General features: G+C 39.6%; 1 long non-coding RNA gene across 1 annotated transcript in view; it reads right to left on the bottom strand.

The window, feature by feature from the left end:
• Positions 1 to 9044: 9044 nt before the first annotated feature.
• Positions 9045 to 22125, bottom strand: part of LOC132013274 (uncharacterized) — a 46061-nt gene continuing 32980 nt past the window's right edge. The window contains exon 3 of the long non-coding RNA XR_009402952.1: positions 9045 to 9132. This is a non-coding gene — a long non-coding RNA (uncharacterized LOC132013274). The remainder of the gene's footprint in view (positions 9133 to 22125) is intronic.

Raw genomic sequence — 22125 nt, 5'->3', positions numbered from 1 at the left:
ACATAACACCTGAAAAGTGCTTTACATGAAACCTGACAAATAAAAATGGATTTCCTTTTATGTTCTATGCTTCCTAGAAAAATTATCTATGGTGCTTATTCTACTATATAGATTTCAAGCTTGAAAAGCCTAGTAACTATTCTACACAGCCAGAAGCCATTAGTACAACTGTACATTTATACACATTTATAATGTAGGATTTTGTTCCATAACACCAGTTATCTCAAGTGAGATCTTGGAAAAATCCTTAGAGTTTAAATATCCCTTGTATTTATAAGAAATTGAACCCTAGGCAATGGCTAGGTTGGAGGAAACCATTAGTGACAACATAAAAATCTCTAAGGGCAGAAGTGAGAGCCAACCTGGCAGAAGTTAAAAATGCTATCAATGAGATCCAATCTAATCTAAATATGATAACACCTAGGGTAACTACAACAGAAGATAGAATTAGTGATCTAGAGGACAAACTGATAAAGAAAAAGTATCAGGAGGAGGCATGGGACAAACAGCTTAGAAACCATGAAAACAGAATTAGGGAAATAAATGATACCATGAAACATGCCAACGTCAGAATTATTGGGATCCCTGAGGGGGTGGAGAAAGAGAGAAGACTAGAAGATATAGTTGAACAAATTCTGGATGAAAATTTTCCCAATCTGAGGAATGGAACAAGCGTTCATGTCTTAGAGGCAGAAAGAATACCCACCAAGATCAACGAATCTAGAAAGACCTCAAGACACTTGATTGTGAAACTCATGAATCATAATTTTAGACAAGAGCTTCTGGGGGCAGATAGGGGGAAGAGATCCCTTATGTCAGAGGAATGTCCATCAGAATAAGGTTCAGACCTGTCCACAGAAACCTGGCAAGCCAGAAAGGGCTGGCAAAACATATTCAGGGCAGTAAATGAGAAGAACATGCAGCCAAGAATACTTTATCAAGTAAGGTTGACATTCAAAATGGATGGAGAGATAAAGAGCTTCCAAGACTAGCAAGGTTTAAAAGAGTATGTGACCTCCAAGCTGGCACTACAAGAAATATTAAGGTGGGTTCTATAAAAGAAGAAAGAACCTAAGAGTGACATAGAACCGAAATTTACAGAGACAATCTATAGAAACAAGGACTTCACAGGTAATATGATATCAATAAAAACATATTTTTCAATTATCACTCTCAACATGAACAGCCTAAGTGCTCCCATAAAACAGCACAGGGTTGCATATTGGATAAAATGACAGGACCCATCCCTATGCTGTCTACAAGAGACACATTTGGAACCTAAGGATACATCCAGAATGAAAGTCAAGAGATGGAAAAGTATTTTTCATGCCAACAGGCCTCAAAAAAAGCGGGGGGGGGGGGGTAGTCATTCTCATATCAGATAAATTAGATTTTTTTCAAGATTTTATTTATTTATTTGACAGAGAGAAAAGTCACAAGTAAGGTAGAGAGACAGACAGAGGTAGAGAGGCAGACAAAGGGGGAGGAGGAAGAAGGATCCCTGCTGAGCAGCAAGCCCAATGCAGGGCTCAATCCCAAGATCCTGAGATCATGACCTGAGCTGAAGACAGAGGCTTAACCCACTGAGCCACCCAGGCACCCTGATAAATCAGATTTTAAACTAAAGACTATAGTCAGAGATAAAGAAGGACACTACATAATTCTTAAAGGGTCTATCCATCAAGAAGATCTAACAATTGTAATTATTTATTCCTCCAATATGGGACCATCCAACTACCTAAACCACCTGTTAATCAAAATAAAGAGTCATATTGATATGAAAACATTAATAGTAGGGGATCTTAATATGCCACTCAATAATAGACATATCATCCAAACAGAAAATCAATAAACAACAGCTTTGAATGACACGTTAGACAAGATGGACCTCATAGATATATACAGAACATTTCACCCTAAAACAACAGAATAATCATTCTTCTCAAGCACACATGGAACTTTCTCCAGAATAGCTCACATATTTGGTGACAAATCAGGGCTCAACTGATACCAAAAGATTGAGATTATTCCCTGCATATTCTCACATCACAATGCTTTGAAATGGAAACTCAACCACAAGAAAAAGTTTTGAAGGAATTAAACTCAACACACACAAAACAGATAATCACATCAAAAATGGGCAGAAGACATGAAGAGACATTTCTCCAGAGAAGACATACAAATGGCTAAGAGACACATGATAAAATACTCATCATCATTAGCCATCAGGGAGATTCAAATCAAAACCATATTGAGATACCACATCATACCAGTTAGAATGGCCAAAATTGACAAAACAGTAAACAACAAGTGTTGGAGAGGATGTGGAGAAAGGGGAACCGTCTTACACTATTGGTGAGAATGCAAGTTGGTGCAGCTACTTTGGAAAACAGTGTGGAGATACCTTAAGAAATTAAAAATAGAGCTACCTGTGACTCTGCAATCACACTACTGGGTATTTACCCCAAAGATACAGATGTAGTGAAAAGAAGGGCCATCTGCACCCCAGCGTTCATAGCAGCAATGGCCACAATTGCCAAACTATGGAAATATCCAAGATGCTCTTCAGCAGATGAATGGATAAAGAAGATATGGTCCATATATATATAATGGAGTATTATGCCTCCATCAGAAAGGATGAATACCCAACTTGTATCAACATGGATGGGACTGGACGAGATTATGCTGAGTGAAATAAGTCAAGCAGAGATAGTCAATTATCATATTGTTTTACTTACTTGTGGAGCATAAGGAATAACAAGGAGGACATTGGGTGTTGGAGAAAAGACATAAGTTGGGGGAAATTGGAGGGGGACACAAACCATGAGAGACTGTGAACTCTGAGAAACAAACTGAGGGTTTTGGAGGGGAGAGGAGTGGGGTGTTGGGTGAGCCTGGTGGTGGGTATTAAGGAGAGCATGAATTACATGGAGCCCTGGGTGTGGTGCATAAACACTGAATCTTGGAACAATGAAAAAATTAAATTAAATTTTTAAAAAAGAAATGTATCCAATAAATCATTGGGTCAGTATCATTTCTAGAAAGTCTATGTGAGATATGGGAGAGCCTTCCCTCTGTTAAAGGATTCTTCTTAGAATGGTAAATCCCCCACCACTATTTTTCACTTGTTAATGTATCTCATTTGCATTGAAACTCATCCCTGAGTGTGTAAAATCTGAAGCAATTCTAAATATGATTTTTTATAAGTAATTTGAGGTAGGGAGTTCGAGACAGTTTGGCTGTCACCTTGAAGCTGATATACCAATTTAATGTATTGTGCCCTCTTATGGATCAACCAAGTAAACCTTCTTAGTTTCTAATAGACATTAAGAGAGTAATAAGAATAAGAAAAAGACAGATAACTATTAAAAGTATAGTGTAATTCAGCAAACATTATCTAATGTATATAATGTTTGAAAGTTTTTAACTAGATTTTTTGATATGTGACAACTATTTCAAACCATTGAATTTATTTTGCAGCAATACATGTTTAATACTATATTTTGTGACACTCATCATAGGAGGAAAATTTTAAGAAAACAAACATGAAAGTAGGTGAAATTAAATTAAGTTTATATTTAGTTAGTCACTTTTCATTTTATTATCTAATAACAAAGAATAGACCACATTTTTGGTCTTCATATAAATTTCAACAACTTTAAAAGCTTATGTCATACAGAGTCTGTTCTTAAACCACAGTAAAATAAAAGTTAAAAAACAACCATTAAAAAGATTTTTAGAAAATTCTCATGTATGTGGGAACTAAAAAACAAATTTCTACATAGATATGAGTCAGTAAGAAAGCTCAAAAAAAATTAGAAAGCCTTTTGAACTAAAAAACTTATATATATACATAATACATATACATATATATAATATATATATAATATATATACATATATTATACACACACACACATACATACACCTCAATACATGAGATGTTGCTAAGGCAGTATTTAGAGGAAAATTTACAGAAATAAAAGCCTATATTAGAAAACAAAATAAGTTTCAAATCAGTAACTTGAGCTTAAGAAACTGGAAAAAGGAGAGAATAAATGCAACAAAATAAGCAGTAGAAACAAAATAATCACATCTTAAATCAGTCAAATAGAAAATAGATAAAGAATATCATGCTAAGCGAAATAAGTCAATCAGAGAAAGACAGTTATCATATGATCTCTCTGATATGAGGAATTTGAGAGGCAGGGCCAGGGGTCATAGGGGATAAGGAGGGGAAAAAATGAAACAAGATGGGATCAGGAGGGAGAAAAACCATAAGACTTTTAATCTCAGGAAACAAACTGAGCGTTGCTGGGGGGAGGCGGGTAGGGAGAGGGTGGTTGGGTTATGGACACTGGGGAGGGTGTGTGCTATGGTGAGTGCTGTGAAATGTGTAAGCCTGATGATTCATAGACCTGTACCTCTGGGGCAAATAATATGTTATATATTAATTAAAGAAGAGAAAAAAGAAAATAGGTAAAGAATAGAGAAAATTAATGAATCCAAAAGCCACTTCTTTGAGAAGGACCATAAAATTAATGGATCACTAAGCTAACATGAATGAAAGAGTAAAGATATATATATATATAAATTACCCCATGTCAAGAATAAAAGATACAACATAACTATATATCTTTATATGTGAAAAAGATAATGAGAAAATATTACAAACAACTTCATATGCCAATAAATTTGACAACTTAGATATGCACAGGTTCCTGGAAACATGAAAATACTGGAACTCACTCAAGAAGAAATAGCTATGGAGTAGGTTGGTTTGTGGGCACTGGGAATGGTATGAGCTATGGTGAGTGCTGTGAAGTATATGTAAGTCTGACGATTCACAGACCTGTACACCTGGGGAAAATAATACATTACATGTTAATAAAAATAATTAAATAAAAGAAGAAATAGTTAGCCTAGATAGCCCTATGTCTATTAAAGGAACTTAACTTGTGTTTAAAAAATTTCCCACAAAGAAAACTCTAGTCACAGTCAGCTTCACTAGAGAATTCTACAAACAAACCAACAAGCAAACAACAACCACACAAACTTTCAAAGACAATTGAAGAGGAAGTTACTCTTCCCAACTTATTGTACAAGACCAGCATCACTTTGATTCCCAAACCAGACCCCAAAATATTATAATAATAGAAAACTAAGGGCCAATACTGCTCAAGAGGGTAAAAGCAAAAAGTCTCAATAAGATTAGATCAAGTTCAGTCCAGCCATACATAAAGATCAGACAGAATTCATCCTAAAAGTTCAAAGTTAGTGTATAAAAATTAATCAACATAACTGATGATGTTAACTAACTGCAAAAGAAAAACCATATGATCATCAAAATATATACGGAAAAATACACTTGACAAAATGTAATATCTATTCCCAATAAAAACTTCCTAAAGCTAGAAAGAGAAAGAAAGTTTATCAATTTGATAAAGAACATACACCAAAAAACTTAGAGTTAATATCATACTTAATGAGGAAAAACAGAATGCTTTCCCCCTAAAATCATGACCAAGGCAGTGAGATCTGCTTCCACTTTTCCGATTCAACACTGGGCACAAAAAGGAATAAACATCCATATTGGAAAGGGAAAAAAATGAGTCTGTTTTTACTCATAGAAGACATGATTATGCACATCAAAAATTCTATAGAATCTACTCCCTCTGCCAAAATGCTAGTATAACTAATAAGTTAATTAGCAAAGTTCCAGGATTCAAGATCAACATGAAAAATCTTATTTCTATATGCCACAACAATCTAAAATTGAAATTACAAAGAAATGCCATTGAAAATACTATCATGGAGGACATTAGGTGAAGGAGAGGAAAAATGAACTGAGGGAAATTGGAGGGTCAGACAAACCAGGAGAGACTATGGACTCGAAGAAACAAACTGAGGGTTTTGGAGCAGAGGTGGGTGGGGGTAGGGAGACCCTGGTGGTGGGTATTATGGAGGGCACGTATTACAAGGAGCCCTGGGTGTGGTGCATAAACAATGAACCTTAGAACACTGAAAAAAATAAAATTAATTTTTTTAAAAAGAAAATACTATCAAAAATAGGAAATATTTAGGTATATATCTGACAAAAAATGTACAAGACAGAAATACTGAAAACTAGAAAACATTGCTGGAGAAATTAAGGAACTATTCATAACGTACTTGGGAAGGGACACTATTAAAGACCTTTTTATTTTCTTCACATCATTTAAGTCCATCTGAAAGCATCCTGTTTGTTTCCAGATTTACAAATCAATTTTCTGTCTTGCCCTGCCCAGCTCACTACTGTTTTCCAGTGCATCAAACATTGCCAGCCACACAAGAGGCGCCTGCTGAATAAATGTGTATTGAATGAATGAGCAAATGAATTCATCGGTTTCTATTTAAGGCTTTGCGTTTAGTTTGGGTCTTGACAATCTCCCCCAAATGCCATTTGCCAAAAACTTTTCCCTTAATTTCTAATCCCATGTCTGTTAACAAGGAAATTAAATCCAGATGTTTCTGAATCATCCATCCTGGACTCACCAGAATTTGATGTTGCAAGACCTGAGTTATGGAGCTTTTCCTTTAGTAAAACCCATGTCCAGAGAGGGAAATAAGTAACCCCTAGAGATACAGGATTAAAGGGGTGGGGAAGAGCTTGGACATTTCTAAATTGTATCTCCAGTTCAAAATTGTACAGGAGTTCGTAGGGAAATGGGGGTAGTATCTAGTAACCTCTATTCTTCGTTTTCTCTACAAGGACAGGGAAACTTTCTTGTGGACGGCCCTACTAAGATATCTTGACTTCTCCAATGGGTGGTGAAACCTTCTAGTTGAATCTTTTACCCTCAGATAAACTCGGGGCAGGTTGCCACCCCAAGTTCTCATAATTAACTTTATTTGATACACTACTTTAGGGGCAAAAGTCCAGTGGAGCTATTAGAACAAGTCTGTCATCCAGTAACAGATCTTTCAAGATCAGGAAAAAAAGCACTTGTTTAGAAACTGATGACCCAGCCTTCTGTTTGCTTGTTTTGGTTTTGTGTGTGTGCTAGGGTAGGTTTCAGGAGTGAATAGGAGCTTTCCAACAAGACAGATTTGTGTTTTGATTGCACTTCTATTCACCGGTAGTGTCCTCTGGGCATTACAAAATTTCTTTGAGCCTCTGTTTATTGTTTTTAATTGAGTTAAAATAGTATAAAATTGTTTTGATGATGAAATTAGATTTTTTTTTGTAAAGGGCCTGTCAAAACACCTAGTACTATGAGAAATATTAGAAGACAGAGAAAATAAAAGAAAAAAAAAAACAAGGACAGGGAGAGAGAGGAAGGAATAACGGAAGGAAGGTAGGGAAAGAGAGAAGGAAAAATGGGAAGAGACGGAAGGAAGGAGGAGGGATGGTGGTCTGTTGGTACATGATTAACAATTTAAAAACTGGTTCCGTAGTAAATAAATAAATAAATAAATAAATAAAGATGAATCGATCCACCAACCCTGGATTTATAATGCCCGCCAATTTCCATGGTGAATATATTCTTATCATGGCCAATTACAAGCTTTTAGTGTGAAGTCAACCAGCTTGCAAAATTTCTGAAAATTCAATAATCGGTTCCTGCAAGCTGATCCAGGCCAGCACACACAGCACTCAGGAACAGCTGCAAAAAAGCCATAGTTCTTCAGAAAATAAACACTGGTCAGGCAGCCTATGACGGCGGTGGATCCAAGTGTAGCTTCACTTCAATTTAAATCCACAAATATTAATTTCCATCTTTTTTAAAATGGTGTTGCCCTTGAAGCTTCAACATGGGATGGGAGTTACAAAACTTGATCAATTGATTATACTTTGGGGGTCTGAAATTTGGGGGTTCCAGGATTTATGAAGTAGAGCTGAAGACGAGTCGCATTTTCTGAACTCGTAAGCAGGACCATTTTGTGGGTTTTAACTAGTGGTCTGCCTGACCTATTAAAAAAAAAAAATCCTCTGAGCTAATAAAGTGGATTCCACACTTAAGGATATGCTGAGGTCTCAAGGACTTTCTCCAGGATAAAATGCAATTACGGTCTTAATAGGGAATTGTATTTAGACCATTATCATCCCTTAATACCTCAGTGTTTGATTTGCTTACTTCACAACCAATTTTTTAGCAAGAATCTTAAGGAAAGAGGCAAAGGGCAGGTAAGTTTTAAAATGAGGTCAGGGGAGTCAAAAATACCTTAAACCCTAGGTCACTAGAGAGAAGTCTGACACTGGGTTGAATGTGGCCATGGTAGACCCTGAGCCACATAAAGAGAAGAAGTGACCAGAGGACTTTGGTGCAGGGTATAAGGAGAGATTTGTGAACAGGTCCCACCTGACAACCCTGAAGCTTTTGTTTTTATTTTTACATTATTTTAATTAGAAAGAAACCTGTATCCTCACTATTTGCGTGATATTAGAGCAAATCACTTACCCATTCTGATTCAGTTAACTTACCTTTAAAAAAGGAGCACTGTATCAGCCAATTCTTGTGAGTTTCCTGAGAGGTAACACAGGCATCTGGTAGGAGGCAAGGTATAAGCTTAATGACTGGTTGCTTGTTTTCTTAGGTTTTTCTTTCCTTCATAATTTTTCTCTGTAAGAAGGAATGAATGGAAAGACATGAAAGTGCTTCATCATGTAGATAGTGAGACCAGTAAATGTCAAATGTGTGTGTGTGTGTGTGTGTGTGTGTGTGTGTGTGTGTGTGTTGATGGGTTGCCATATGGACAACTGATTTCAACTCAGTAGGCAGAGGAATGCTTTAATACAACCACATGGTTCTATTTAATTCCTTAGAAGGTACCCAGGCTAGGTTAGAAAACTCTTGGCCCCTCCTTTAGAGCCAATTTCAGATGCTGTGTCTAATTCCCCAAGCAGAAACCAGCTCCTCTTCACTGTTTGCAGCTTCTTTTCCCTCTATGTTAAGCATACCTTCCATGCTGCCTTGTCATATAGTTCCGTTGCTGAGTCTGGGTTTGTGAGTTAATCCTTTGCTTAGAAAGAGCACATGCCTCCTTTGGATTACTTCAGGTAACAGGGTACTGTAATAAAACTCATGGCCATACAAATACAGAGATGTTCCTCCAGGTCTCCTGGGAACAGGAGCATTCCACAATCTTGCTTCTGGAAAGAACAGCGATGGTCAGACATCTTGGCCTCAGAGAGATGGAAACACCTCCAAGAACAGGAAGGTCCGCTAGGTCCCAACAAGCATCCTTCTCACACGCACAATGTGCACACGTGGGCACCTGCACACTGGCCAGCGGTCACTTGTGCCTCCCTTGGAATGGGGCTGCTTGTGGAGCCTCTGAGCCCGGACTCCCCTCACCTGGATGTTACCACACACCCCTTTTTTCCTCCTCTGCTGTCTGCTCATCTCTGAGAGAGAAAATCTGACTGTGAAGGCGGTCACTATTAAGCCCATCATCGTCCAGCCTTTCCATGCCACCCACAGTATGCTGGCAACTGACAGTCCTTGAGTCGGGTGTCCACTCCAAGCAAATCAACCTTGTCCAGGGTGCTGGGTTCATACCCTGCACTAGTGAAACTTCCGACATGAATGGGTTGCACTTTGGGGGTGCGGGGGAGACTCCAACAAAGGATGCTGTGGCGTGGCCAGCGTTTGAAGCAAGGACTCCTTGGTGAACAACTCATTTCTATTAACATTCTATGAATTCCCTTTACAAGGTCAGTAAACTGTCTCTTGTGTATCTCCGCATTCCCATCAGCAGCTACTAGGTGCTGCGCAAATGCTTTTAAACCCCAATTTTTACTGATTCTTCATTAGATTGGTTTTAACTTTTTGATAATTCCAACTCTGATTTTAAAAGAGTGTATTTGTGCATATGATGTAGGGTGTGTGTGTGTGTGTGTGTGTGTGTACACCACAGACAGCAGGGAACACATACAAAAGGCATTACAACCCTTCACAGAAAATAGAATAGCAGGCAAACAGTCTGGACCAAGTTTAAAAATAAATTTTAATAAGATGCCTTAGGGCCTCTCATCTAGAAAGAACTTGAAGTAGACATATCACATCCTCCTTTATATAATTTTTTTTCTTACACAGCTGTGAACTATATTAATGGCTGTGGCCCAATTTCTATACTTAGATACCCAGTTTAAGCTTCTCCAGATAAACCATTTGTCTCAGAAATAAAACATATAGGTGTTTGCTATTCATGCTTCACCCACGCGGCTACTCCCTGGAGCAACAACTTGAATGTGGTGAGAAGAAAATGAAAAGGGAAAGATTCCTGATCGGGGAAGATTGGTATATCCCCAAGCTTTATTGGGCTGGGAACTCAGCCATTGTTGGCCAGACCTTTCCAATGTGATGGACGGAAAAACACCAGATACCACAGTGGTACCAAGTTTTGTGGTATTTATCATAGTATACCATGACCTGGACTTGTACATCTTCAGTCACACTAATCTGCTTCATTTATCTTAATATCCCCATCACAACGCTGGCTGCATAGCAGACTCAGTACCTCTTTTCTCAATCAATGAATCTTTGAATACACAAATACATGAATGAGTGAAAGTGCTTTGACAGATGGTCATTGTCGCTCGTCTTGCCCTTCACACTCTTGACTTCATGGACTCGCATCTCATTCCCTTCCTCTCTTTCTCTCTCCCTGCTAGCATTGTCAGATGTAGACAGACAACAGAGGACACCCAGTTAAGAGAGGACTTCATACAATCACTCAGTGCAAATATGCTCCACCGGAATCTGTCATTTATCTGCAATCCGAATTTAACTAAGCCCTGCATTTTAACCGGCATGCCAACAGACCCAACCGGTAAGTCTACGTTCATGCTACCCTTCTCCCCACCCCCAGCCCATCTCCTCCCACCCCCATTCTACTGCACCCAGGGCTCTCAAGACCATGTCACACTGAGCTGTGCTGGAATGGCTCTTGCTCTACTGAAAGGAGATGCCAGTCTTCTGCCGCGCCTAAAAGTGGACGGGGTCTCCACAAGCTTCCTAAAGAAAACAGGAGCTGCCCGGGAGAAGCCAGGCATCCTGACTGAACACTTGCCTCTTTTGTCTCAAACAAAGAAAAGGGCTATTCACAAACCAAATTGATTAAAAATTGAGGGAAATTGCCGGACCATTGATAATTGCAGCAAGAGGGCAGTGGTCACTTGGACTGATTGTCACTTCAGAGGGAGTTGCGCACCAACAGCCAATCAAGGGCATTAGTGAGAAGCAACCTTTTAGTGACCTGCATTTCCCCCCTTGGGAAGCATTTCACACAAGTCTTTAAAGCCAGGCCTGAGCATTTTCCGTACCGTATTTACCTTTAATTCCCAAACCTAGGGGGACTGAAAATCATTCAGTCTCTAAATGTCTTTCACATGCTTGGGAGATGAATTAGACCGGCTTTGTCCATTCGCCAGTCTTTGTAATAGGACAAGCTGGCCAAGACCTGCGGCCCCCACGTATCACCGGGACTCTGGGCGCCCACCTTCCTGCACCCCCGTCACTCAATTCAGAAACGCTGCTTCTGTTCAACACCATGAAAACCTGAATACTTGTCTGGTGTCTGTTCCCCCCTCCCCACATCCTCTCACAGTGGCACGTTGACAAAGATAAATCTCTCTTGGTTTTAAAAGGAATCTGTATTTATAAATCTGGTGAAAGAATTTTGACCTAGGAGACAGGGAGTGGTCCCGGCTCCGCCACAGACATGCTGAATGGTTTCTGGCAAGTTGTAGAACATTTCTAGACCGCAACTTTCTCACTGAGAAAATAACAATGTTGGACATGGGCCACAGGTCAAAAGTGTGCTAATCGTCGCAATACCTGGGGACTCCGAAGAAAAACTACTATAGAATACATATATGATATGTAAATAATGGACTTTAAATAATGCATAATAAATATTTTCTTCTCTGGAATTGTCATATATATATAGATACATATCTTTATCTATATTTCTATCTATCTATCTATCTACATAGGGGTGTGTGTGTATATATACACACAGCAATTCCAAAGGAAAAATATACGTACATGTATATTTGTGTGTTTGGGATCAGTAACCTATACACTATTATCAGCTCTGGGTGATTCTGAAGATTGGACAGGCCTGAAAAGCATTAGAGAAAGAGGTCACTGATTGTCTTCTGGTTAGCATTTCATGGTAGGAACACCAAAGCGTTTTTCTCTCCTGCCTATTCCCAGGAGCCTAGAGGCTGTGCCCATAAGGGGTAAGTGAGACAGGGCCTCCAAGGACATTTCAGAGGTCAAAGGGGTCCGCTCCAGGAAGGCAAGAGCAGCTGCCCTCTGTCCACCAACCAGGAAATCACACACTTTTGCTGGAAGGACACTTCCTTAGAGCAGAAGGAAGGGTGAATTCTTTGGTTGCCTCCGGGGACAGGCTGAGGTGAGTTCAGAGCTCTCTCTCACCCCTGCCCTTGGCCTGTGGCACAGGAGGCTTTGGTTAGAAGAAGGGCTGTCCTATGATTAAAATTAGGCCAGGAAAATCCCTTCTCCATGTGGATTCCATGTTCCGATGACAAGTCCCCCACCATTTGGGGGCCAACTTCTTCATTCTCTACAAGCACCTGCCCTATGGAAAGGGGGCTAGGCTGCTGCCAGGGGACTGGATTCTGGCTTCAGAGACACCGCCAAACTGCTTATATGACTCTGAGCTCTTTCCCGCACTTTTCAGTGCCTCCGATGTCTCATTTGTAAATCACCTGTTGGTTGATACTTGTAAGGTCCTTTTCTAGTTGTGAACAGGTACAGAATGATATTTTTTTAATTTCTGCAGCTATTGTTTACACATTAACAAAAAGATGTGCAAATAGAATTGTTTAATAGTTTCTAGTGACAAAAAAAGACACAAGCTGCATGTGTCTAAATAAGGAAACGGCTGCACATTGTGGCAAATCCAAGCAAGGAATATTATCCAGCCACTTAAAAAAAAAATGAGTTAAATTGCGATCTATTACCCTCAAGGGATGTCCATGATGAATTGTAAAAGTGAGACATTTGTAGAGAGTTTAAGCAAGTCGAAGAAATATGTATGAATGAATCTGATGCTTTCAATAAAAAGGACAAAAAGCATAGGTCTATATGTTTTACATTAATATTGAAATGAAGGCGAAGATGGGCACCTGGGTCGCTCAGTCCTTAAGCATCTGCCTTCAGCTCAGGTCATAAGCCCAGGGTCCTGGGATTGAGTCCAGCCTCTGGCTCCCTGCTCAGTGGGGAGCCTATCTCTCGCTTTCACTTTGTCCCTCCCCACTGCTTTTGCTTTCTCATTCTCTCTCAAATAAATAAAATCTTGAAAGAAAGAAAGAAAGAAAATGAAAGCAAAGATACCCATCATGCCGTTAAAACTACTTTCCTAGACGGTTACCTGGGTGGTTGGGTAGGTTAAGCATCTGCCTTCAGATCCATTCATGATCCCAGAGTCCTGGGATTGAGCCCTATGGGGCTCCCTGCTCAGCGGGGAGCTGTTTCTCCCTCTCCCTCTGCCCCTCGCCCCTACCTGTGCTCTCTCTGTCTTCCTCTCAAATACATAAAATCCTTTTTAAAAAATGGTTTCCTATAAGGACAAGGAATGGGCTAAAGGAATATTATGAGCTGTTTTAAACTGCTTAATTTGTTGTAGCAAAGACAAGTTTCTTTTGAAAAATTTTTAAGATAAATTAAATCAAATAAGAAAGCCTAAACATTCTTATCACAGCTCTTCCTCTGAGGAAGGCACGAAGAGTGTAGGGTAGAAGTTCAAGATCTGGTCCTCACAAGCTACTGGGAAACATTCCCACAGACTTTGGTTCCTCCTCCTTTCGGGGCATCATCACCTTCCCCATTGACACTGCCCTACGGGACCGCCACCTCCTGCCAGTCCTGTGGCATCAGCCTCTGAGCCTGTCTCCTCTCTTCCCGTGCCACGTGTGTATTCCCCACGTCCCTGCCCATGAAATAGTTCTCATACATCTGCTCGTGTCACTCCCCTTCTCGAAAACAGTCAATGACTTCCCCCAGCTTACAGGATACAGTCGACACTCTTCACCAGGGTAAACTAGACTCATCACAAGTCGCACATTTTTTGTTCAATTTTATCTACAGACATTTCCTATTCTATCTTCAGACACATTAAATTGTTCTCCATTTGCTGTTTTTAAAACTGCCTTTTCATGGCTTACTAATAGTTCATATGATACTTACCTCAGTCTGGATTCTATTCTATTCTCCCTGCATATTTCTGGTGAACTTCTTTATAAGTAATTCTTATTTATTTATTTATTTGACAGACAGAGATCGCATGTAGGCAGAGAGGCAGGCAGAGAGAGAGGAGGAAGCAGGCTCCCTGCTGAGCAAAGAGCCCGATGTGGGGCTCGATCCCTGGACCCTGGGATCATGACCTGAGCCAAAGGCAGAGGCCTGAGCTACCCAGGTGCCCCTATGGTGAACTTTTAAAATCCTTCAAGACCCAACTTAAATATCCTCACCTGTGATAATGTTAATTCTTATATCGAGACCCACAAAATAGAAGCTGCCCATGCTGCAAATTTAAACATAAGTTAGTCTGTACTTAAGGGAAACACCTGTCAAGGAAAATGGATACCAATCACAACCCTCCAACTCAGCTTTAGCTCCTTACTTTACCCTGGAAAACAGGAGCTACTAGATTTATAACAAAATTCCTCATACCTTAGCCAACCATGTCCCATGTCCATGTTGCCCCTCCTAACATTATAAAGCTCATTCTTACCTGAAATGCCTTGGGAATAGTGCTCTACTGTTTGCAAGGCACTGTACTTCCCCAATCCATGGATAGTTTTCCTTTGAATAAAGGAAATTGTTTCTGAATTGTTTTAGTTTTCTCATGTGACACATATATCAAAGCTGTATTTATCACCACCCTCTAGAGTAAGTCATCTATACTCATACAACATCCACTATACAACATCCACTATTCTAGTGTAATACTTCATAGCCTTACCTTTATCCTTCTAGAATGGAAACTGCATTGCATGTACTATATGCTCAATTAATTCTACATAAGTTATATTTACTTCTAAACTTTCTGGAATTTTTTTAAAAGATTTTATTTATTTATTTATGACAGAGAGAGATAGTGAGAGAGGGAACACAAGCATGGGGAAGCTGGAGAAGGAGAAGCAGGGTCCCTGCTGAGCAGGGAGCCCAATATGGGGCTCGATCCCAATATGGACCCTGGGATCATGACCTGAGCCAAAGGCAGATGTTTAATGACTGAGCCACCCAGGTGTCCCACTTTCTGGAATATTTTTTAACAAAACTATTTGTAAAATAAATAGGTTCGCAGCAAAAATCTGATTATAGATAATTAGGGATATGACTGGCAATTTAAATTTTGTGTTTAAGTAACCAAAGTGAGTACTCAGTTAAAAATTAATAACATCAATGAAACACCAACCTGTGGTAATTATTGCCATTTAAATGATTGCTTCTGTTGGTCATTGCTGCCCCAAACTCCTGGATGCCTCTCTTCTGGCTACTCTAGCATAACAGTGTGAGACTGATGAAATAACATTCTTCTGGGGCACCTGGATGGCTCAGTCAGTTAAGTATCTTCCCTCGGCTTAGGTCATGATCTCAGACACCGGGGATGGAGCCCCGCATCAGGCTTCCAGCTCAGTGAGGGGTCTGCTTCTCCCTCTCCCTCTGCTCCTACCCCATGTTCATGTTCTCTCTCTCTCTCTCAAATAAATTTTAAAAAAATATTAAAAAAAAAAGAAAGAACATTATTTGGGGCACCCACAGATCAGGTGTAAGTCCTAATTTCTGCTTTTCCTGACCGTTTTATATCTGGCAAGCTCTTAACTACTCTGTACCCTACTTTTCTCAACTATGACCACTGTCATTCAATGAGGACAATGGGAAGTTGATTATTTCTCTGGGTAATAGTGAAGTTGATCCGGTAAGAATGTTGAACTTCTACATGAACCTAAGCTATCATTACTTTGTGTAACAGCTATACCTGTTGCATTAAAATTAATAATAATGAATTAATAATAAATATTAATAAATTAATAAATACTGCAACAGTATTTATTTGCCCCTGATGGGGGGTGAAATCAGAATCAGTCATGGTTGTCAGGAGAAAAAGCACAACATGGATACCTAGCTCATTTAAGCAAATCTGTTAGAGCAAAATGAAGATTTCCCATACCTATTGTTATGAAATGGTTATTTCCCATGCAAAGATTTTTTTTTTTTATTTTGCAAAAAGTATAATTACTAGGTTCATTTAAGTAGCAAGGTCTTCAGAATGTGTGCATTATCTTTTTTCTTTTTTTATTTAAATTCAATTAGCCAATGTATAGTACATCATTAGTTTCAGATGCAGAGTTCAATAATCTAGCAGTTGCATGTAACACCCAGTACTCATCACCTCATGTGCCCTCCTTAATGCCCATCATCTAATTACCCTACTCCCTCCATCCATCTCCTCTCCAGCAACCCTCAGCTTATTTCCTAAAGTTAAGAGTCTCTCACACTTTGTCTCCCTCTCTGATGACTTCCCATTCAATTTTCCATCGCTTCCCCTGTGATCCTCTGTCCTGTTTGTATGTGCAAGATCTTGATTCACACACAAAAAATATCACTTTACACATGTACACACACACACATATACACACATTTTTGGTCAGTTAGAACAGGCTTTCTCTTCCTATTCCTCCTGTAAACATCATTTCCTTCCACTCTGGGGAGGCAAAGTAGAAGTGTGATTTGCTGAGCTTGGTGATGGGCTAATTTTGGTTGCAATCTGGGTTCTAAAGCTTTTTATGATGGGCAGGTTATATAAGTCCTCTGAGCCTCCATTTCTAAATCAATCAAATGATATCTAGCTTTCAAGATTATTATGAAACTAGAAATAAAGTATATAATGTACATGGCACATAGTGTGTGCTAAAAATAACGGCTGCTATCATTAGTATGTTTCACCATCGTGTGCTTCAAATATCTTGCTCCCCTAGATCAAAAAGCTGGCTAGCCATGACACAAGCAAGAAATCAGAAACCTCAAGTGGAGCATAACAAATATCATGGAAGACAAGGAGTGTTAGAGAGGAGAAGGGGGTTGGGGTAAATTGGAAGGGGAGGTGAATCATGAGAGCCTATGGACTCTGAAAAACAATCTGAGGGGTTTGAAGTGGGGGGGGGGGGGGGGGTTGGGGTACCAGGTGGTGGGTATTATAGAGGGCACAGATTGCATGGAGCACTGGGTGTGGTGAAAAAATAATGAATACTGTTTTTCTGAAAATAAATAAATTAATTTAGTTAAAAATAAAGTAAAAATAAAAAGAAAAAAGAAAAAAAAGAAATCAGAAACCTCTGCCACACATATACTACTGAATATGTAAAAGATAAAAATTCAAAAAATAATCCTCTCTAATAATATATCTCAAACTCCGAGTGCTAATGTTTCATCAGAACTAAAACTTAATTGGATTACAGTTCTGGTCCTAGGACAAAGAGGGAAGAATTGTATTAACAACAAATACCAGTTTTCATGGGGTAAACAGAACAGTCAACAGATAGGTGTGAAAAGTTTGGCAGGAAGGAGAATCCCATAGGGCTATATCTACATCTATATCTATATATATTGAAGATTTTATTTATTTATTTGACAGAGATCACAAGCAGGCAGAGAAATAGGCAGAGAGAGAGAGAGCGAAGCAAGCTCCCTGCTGAGCAGAGAGCCTGATGCGGGGCTCTAATACAGGACCCTGGGATCATGACCTGAGCCAAAGGCAGAGGCTTTAACCCACTGAGCCACCCAGGCACCCCCCCCAATAGGTTTATATTATCAGAGTCCTAATATATAAAAGTCATTGATTCTGATCAGTGAGACAGTAGAGTAATTTGAGTACAGTCTCCGATGCCTAACAGAATTCAAATATCAGCTTCGCCACTTTCCACCCACGTGAGTGGAAATCTGTCCAGTCGTGAAGGCACTCGAGAGCAGAGACACCACTCTTAGCTGGGGAATCCACACTAACAGTCACTGAGAACTTACCATGTGGCAGACACTCAGATGTGTAATCCACATACCTTTTCTATGTTAAGTAGCTCAACGGGAGCCCTATTTTTAGGAGAAAAAATCAGAAATGCAGAGAGGCCAAATAAATCCCCCAGTGTCACAGCCACAGATGGCAAACTCATGCACAGAGCCTCTGCACATTGCCATAATCAGTTTCTCATTGTTTTTTAAAAATAACTTCAGGAGGGGTGCCTGGGTGGCGCAGTGCGTTAAAGCCTCTGCCTTCGGCTCAGGTCATGATCTCAGGGTCCTGGGAACGAGCCCCACGTTGGGCTCTCTGCTCAGAGGGGAGCCTGCTTCCTCCTCTCTCTCTCTCTGCCTGCCTCTCTGCCTGATTGTGATCTCTGTCAAATAAACAAATAAATAATCTAAAAAAAAAAAAAAAAGACAAAAACAAAAACTCCAGGATATAATGCATTGAAAACATGCACTTTTTAATTGTTGGTGGTTCATATTTATAATATGAATTCTATGTTCCCAATCTGGGGGAGCTGCTGTATCATAAATTTGAAAAGAAGAGCAGTCATGTGGCACTTACAGAAAATACCACTAAGCCTGTGTCCGAAGCATCCATTATCTTCGCAAAGCATTTCAGCTTAACTGTACCATATATCCAAAGACCCTTCTAGTGTCGTGAGTGACTTCCTGTGGTCAGTAAACAGCATTCTACACTAACCGTCAGAACACACAGATCTGGTGTGTAGCGAGCATGACTTCCTCATGTCCCGTCAAAAGAAAATGAGGCTCAATATAACGGAATCAGATCTTGCAGATACAGAAGCACATCTGATCCCTGGCAGAACTAACACTCCCACTGAAAATTCCTGACTCACAGTTCAGAAATGAGCAAGAACGCATGATGAGTTTTTCAGTTCATTAGTGTTTTGGCTAGAAAAAATAGGACAACTCATGTTTATTGGAGATCTATTTTTTTTAATAAAGATAAGCTAACCACTATCTCATTCACGTACCTCACCTCTCCAACGTGAGAATGAGGGGTTAAAAACAGGGCAATCTGTCACCATGCCAGGTTATCACTTCCCACAGGCATTCCAAGAAACACAGGTTTATCAGAATCAGGGGAACATGCCAACATTGGAGAAAACTCATGACACTGCGATTTCCTGTTCAATTTCTAACCATCTTTGTTTGACTTTGGGTCCATGAAGGCATCATGTTTATTGTATTCAGCATCTCCAAATGCTCAGCACAGGATTTTGGTGGAGAGAAGATGGTCAACAGATTTTTGATGAATGAGTAAAATGAAAATGAGCTTATATTTAAGGATGGTTTTCTGCTGGCCAGGCTGATAACACAAAGTAGCTTTCTCCTCCCAAACTGCTCCTAGAGTACCTTATTCACACTGACCTCACGGTGTTGGCCTCAGCCCTTCTACACAGCCAGACAGCCTTTCCACTAGCATATAAATGCCTTGATGGCACCCCCCTTTTTTTATTTCTTTAGTTTCCCCCCTAAAACATATTCCCCTATTAATAACCTGAGCCTAATTCATGTCACCTTCTAGGAGCTCACTATATGTTTATTGAATGAAACAGAATCTATAATGAAGAGGTTAACCAAAATGATCTCTCAGATACACTTTCAATCCTAGTGATGCATGATTTTAGCATGGGCTATGAGAGATCTTCTAAATATCCTCATATGCTTCTGCATTTTGTTCATTAAGCTATCTGTAACTCACATAATCATTGATGTGGGAATGCCCAAGGAATATGCATCCCCTTGGGAGGCCAAGATTGGAAATAAACACTCCCTTTGTTAATGTGTTCTAAGATGGCATGTACTGTACCCAGATGCGAGCAAGGCGATTTTAGACAATGATACAATATTGTTGGTTTTATGTTTCTTTTATCTATTTTGGTTTACTTTATTCCCAAAGACTGTATTTTAAGATGGGTAAACATAGTAATTCTTTTATCCAGCCAAATATATTCAAGTTTTATTAAGTAGGAACCAAACTGTATTCTACATCAGAGAACTAAATAAAAGATCCTCACGTTCTTCAAAGAGTATCTATTATGAACCATACTTATTATAGTTTATGCTAGGATGCCATGAGGACAGAGATCATCATCTAAAATTTTTTTGCTGTATGGCAGAGTCAGAAGGCAGCTAGGCCTCTATTGTGAACTGCTCAAAGGAGGGAGGGTGCCCAGAAAACTAAATTACAACCAGAATAAAACATTCTGTGTTACGTACAAGTGGGAATTGTCAGGTCAGCTAAATCAATTATTCACCATTTGTCCAATTTGGCTTTTTATAAATCTTCATTTTCTCATACAGCAAATTGCCAGTTGGCTGTGAAGCCCTACCCAGTCAGTGATGAGGACAGAATGCCAAACATTAAACTGAGGACAGTTGCAAAATTTACATGTCCCGCCCCTCAACTTGCTTCTTTCTTTCCTTCCTTCCTTCCTTTTTTTCTTCCTTCCTTCCTTCCTTTCTACACATTCTATTGCCCAACAGTCATTATTTTTGTCTGATTTTCATATAAAAATCATAAACAGAAGCCAAAATCTCCTCACCTGACAAGTGAGAATTATGTCAATTTTGTTTTATGATTTTGAAGCCCAAAATTCCAGCTGATAACCTATCACTGGGGAAAGTTAGGAAAAGCACAGATAATAACAGGATAATGGCTATAACAACAGACATTCCTAGTGTCTATGTTGTGGCAGGCAAGCACTTGACATATATTGTTTTGTTTCATCCTGACAACATCCTGTGAAGATGTTATACCTTATACCTTATATCTTATACCTGATACCACTTTACAGCTGAAGAAGCTTGGGTGTGAGATGTTGAAAAGCCTGTCCAAGGTCACGAGGTTAGTATTAGCAGAGCTCAGAGGCCAGAGGTATTTGACAAATGGTCATTTTGATCCCATGCTTTCCTTCTCTTAATTTCCCTTCTTCAGCATGGGTCATGGGGCCATTTTCTCTCTCTTGCTACCATCGCTGAGAGCTCTGATTTCAGCAACTTCCGCACCCCAAAGCCCCTTCTGCAGTGACCCTTTATTAACAACATGATCCATTTATAAGAATATTCCTGAACTCTGCCCTTGGAATCAATATCTTCTTATCAATCAGCTGTAGCAAATTCTCTGCAGGGAGCCCTGAGGAAGAAAATAAGACCTAAGAGGAAGCATCTGCATAATTAAAAAGAACAGTCCCCCCTTACAAGGCAAAAAGAAGGAGCAAAAGAGATGTGGAAATTGATTGAAAATTCAATCCCAAAGACCCAATCTTGGACCAAAGGAATTGTTTTGTAGCTCTGAACATTTAACTGAATCACTTTAATTGCTAGAACTTGCTAAAGAGCTCTGCTGATGTCTTTGAGGGCCCAGGACTACGTCCAGGGGCCTTGGGTCCTGCAAAGAAGTGGGTTGGTGACTTCAGCCAGGGACAGACCCCTCTCACAGTGGTATTGGAACAATGGAGGTGGGCAGCACAACAGATACAGCTCTTGGCTCTCAATGTTTGCTGTACACAGAAGCTTCTCCACTTACTTATTCTGACTTTTTTTAAAAAAAGGCTGTAATGTGCAACTTTTGAAAAGTAGGGGAGCCACATTTCCTAGGTTTGAACTATGGCTCCTGTGCTTACCAACCACATGGTATTGTGGCAGTCACACACAGTTAGCAATAAGTCAGAATAAAATTTCATCCATATTGCTCACCACCAACAGATGGCAGGAATCATTGTTGATATATTATCTACCTCTAGATTTCTGATGAACAGCTGTATTTTTGTGAAATGCATTTAGAAATCCTGTTCACAGGTACAGGAGCCGCCATATTGGGAGAGCCCCATTCATTGCATATTACAGTTGGTTAACAATACGGAGTCACTGACTTCAGTGGTTTCCAAAGTGGGTTCCACTGAGCACTAGGGTGCCACAATGAACCTTCAAAAGTCTCGAGAGAGAGAGAAGGCAGGTGAAATAGATAAGTGGCACTAAGTAGATGAGTTTCTTCCTCTCTATCCTTGTTTTAGACAAAGCACCTGTGACCTAATATATATATATATATATATATATAT

The sequence above is a fragment of the Mustela nigripes genome, chromosome 3 (assembly GCF_022355385.1).
Source record: "Mustela nigripes isolate SB6536 chromosome 3, MUSNIG.SB6536, whole genome shotgun sequence".
In the NCBI taxonomy this organism is placed as follows: Eukaryota; Metazoa; Chordata; class Mammalia; order Carnivora; family Mustelidae; genus Mustela; species Mustela nigripes.
This window is presented reverse-complemented; position numbering and strand designations above follow the sequence as displayed.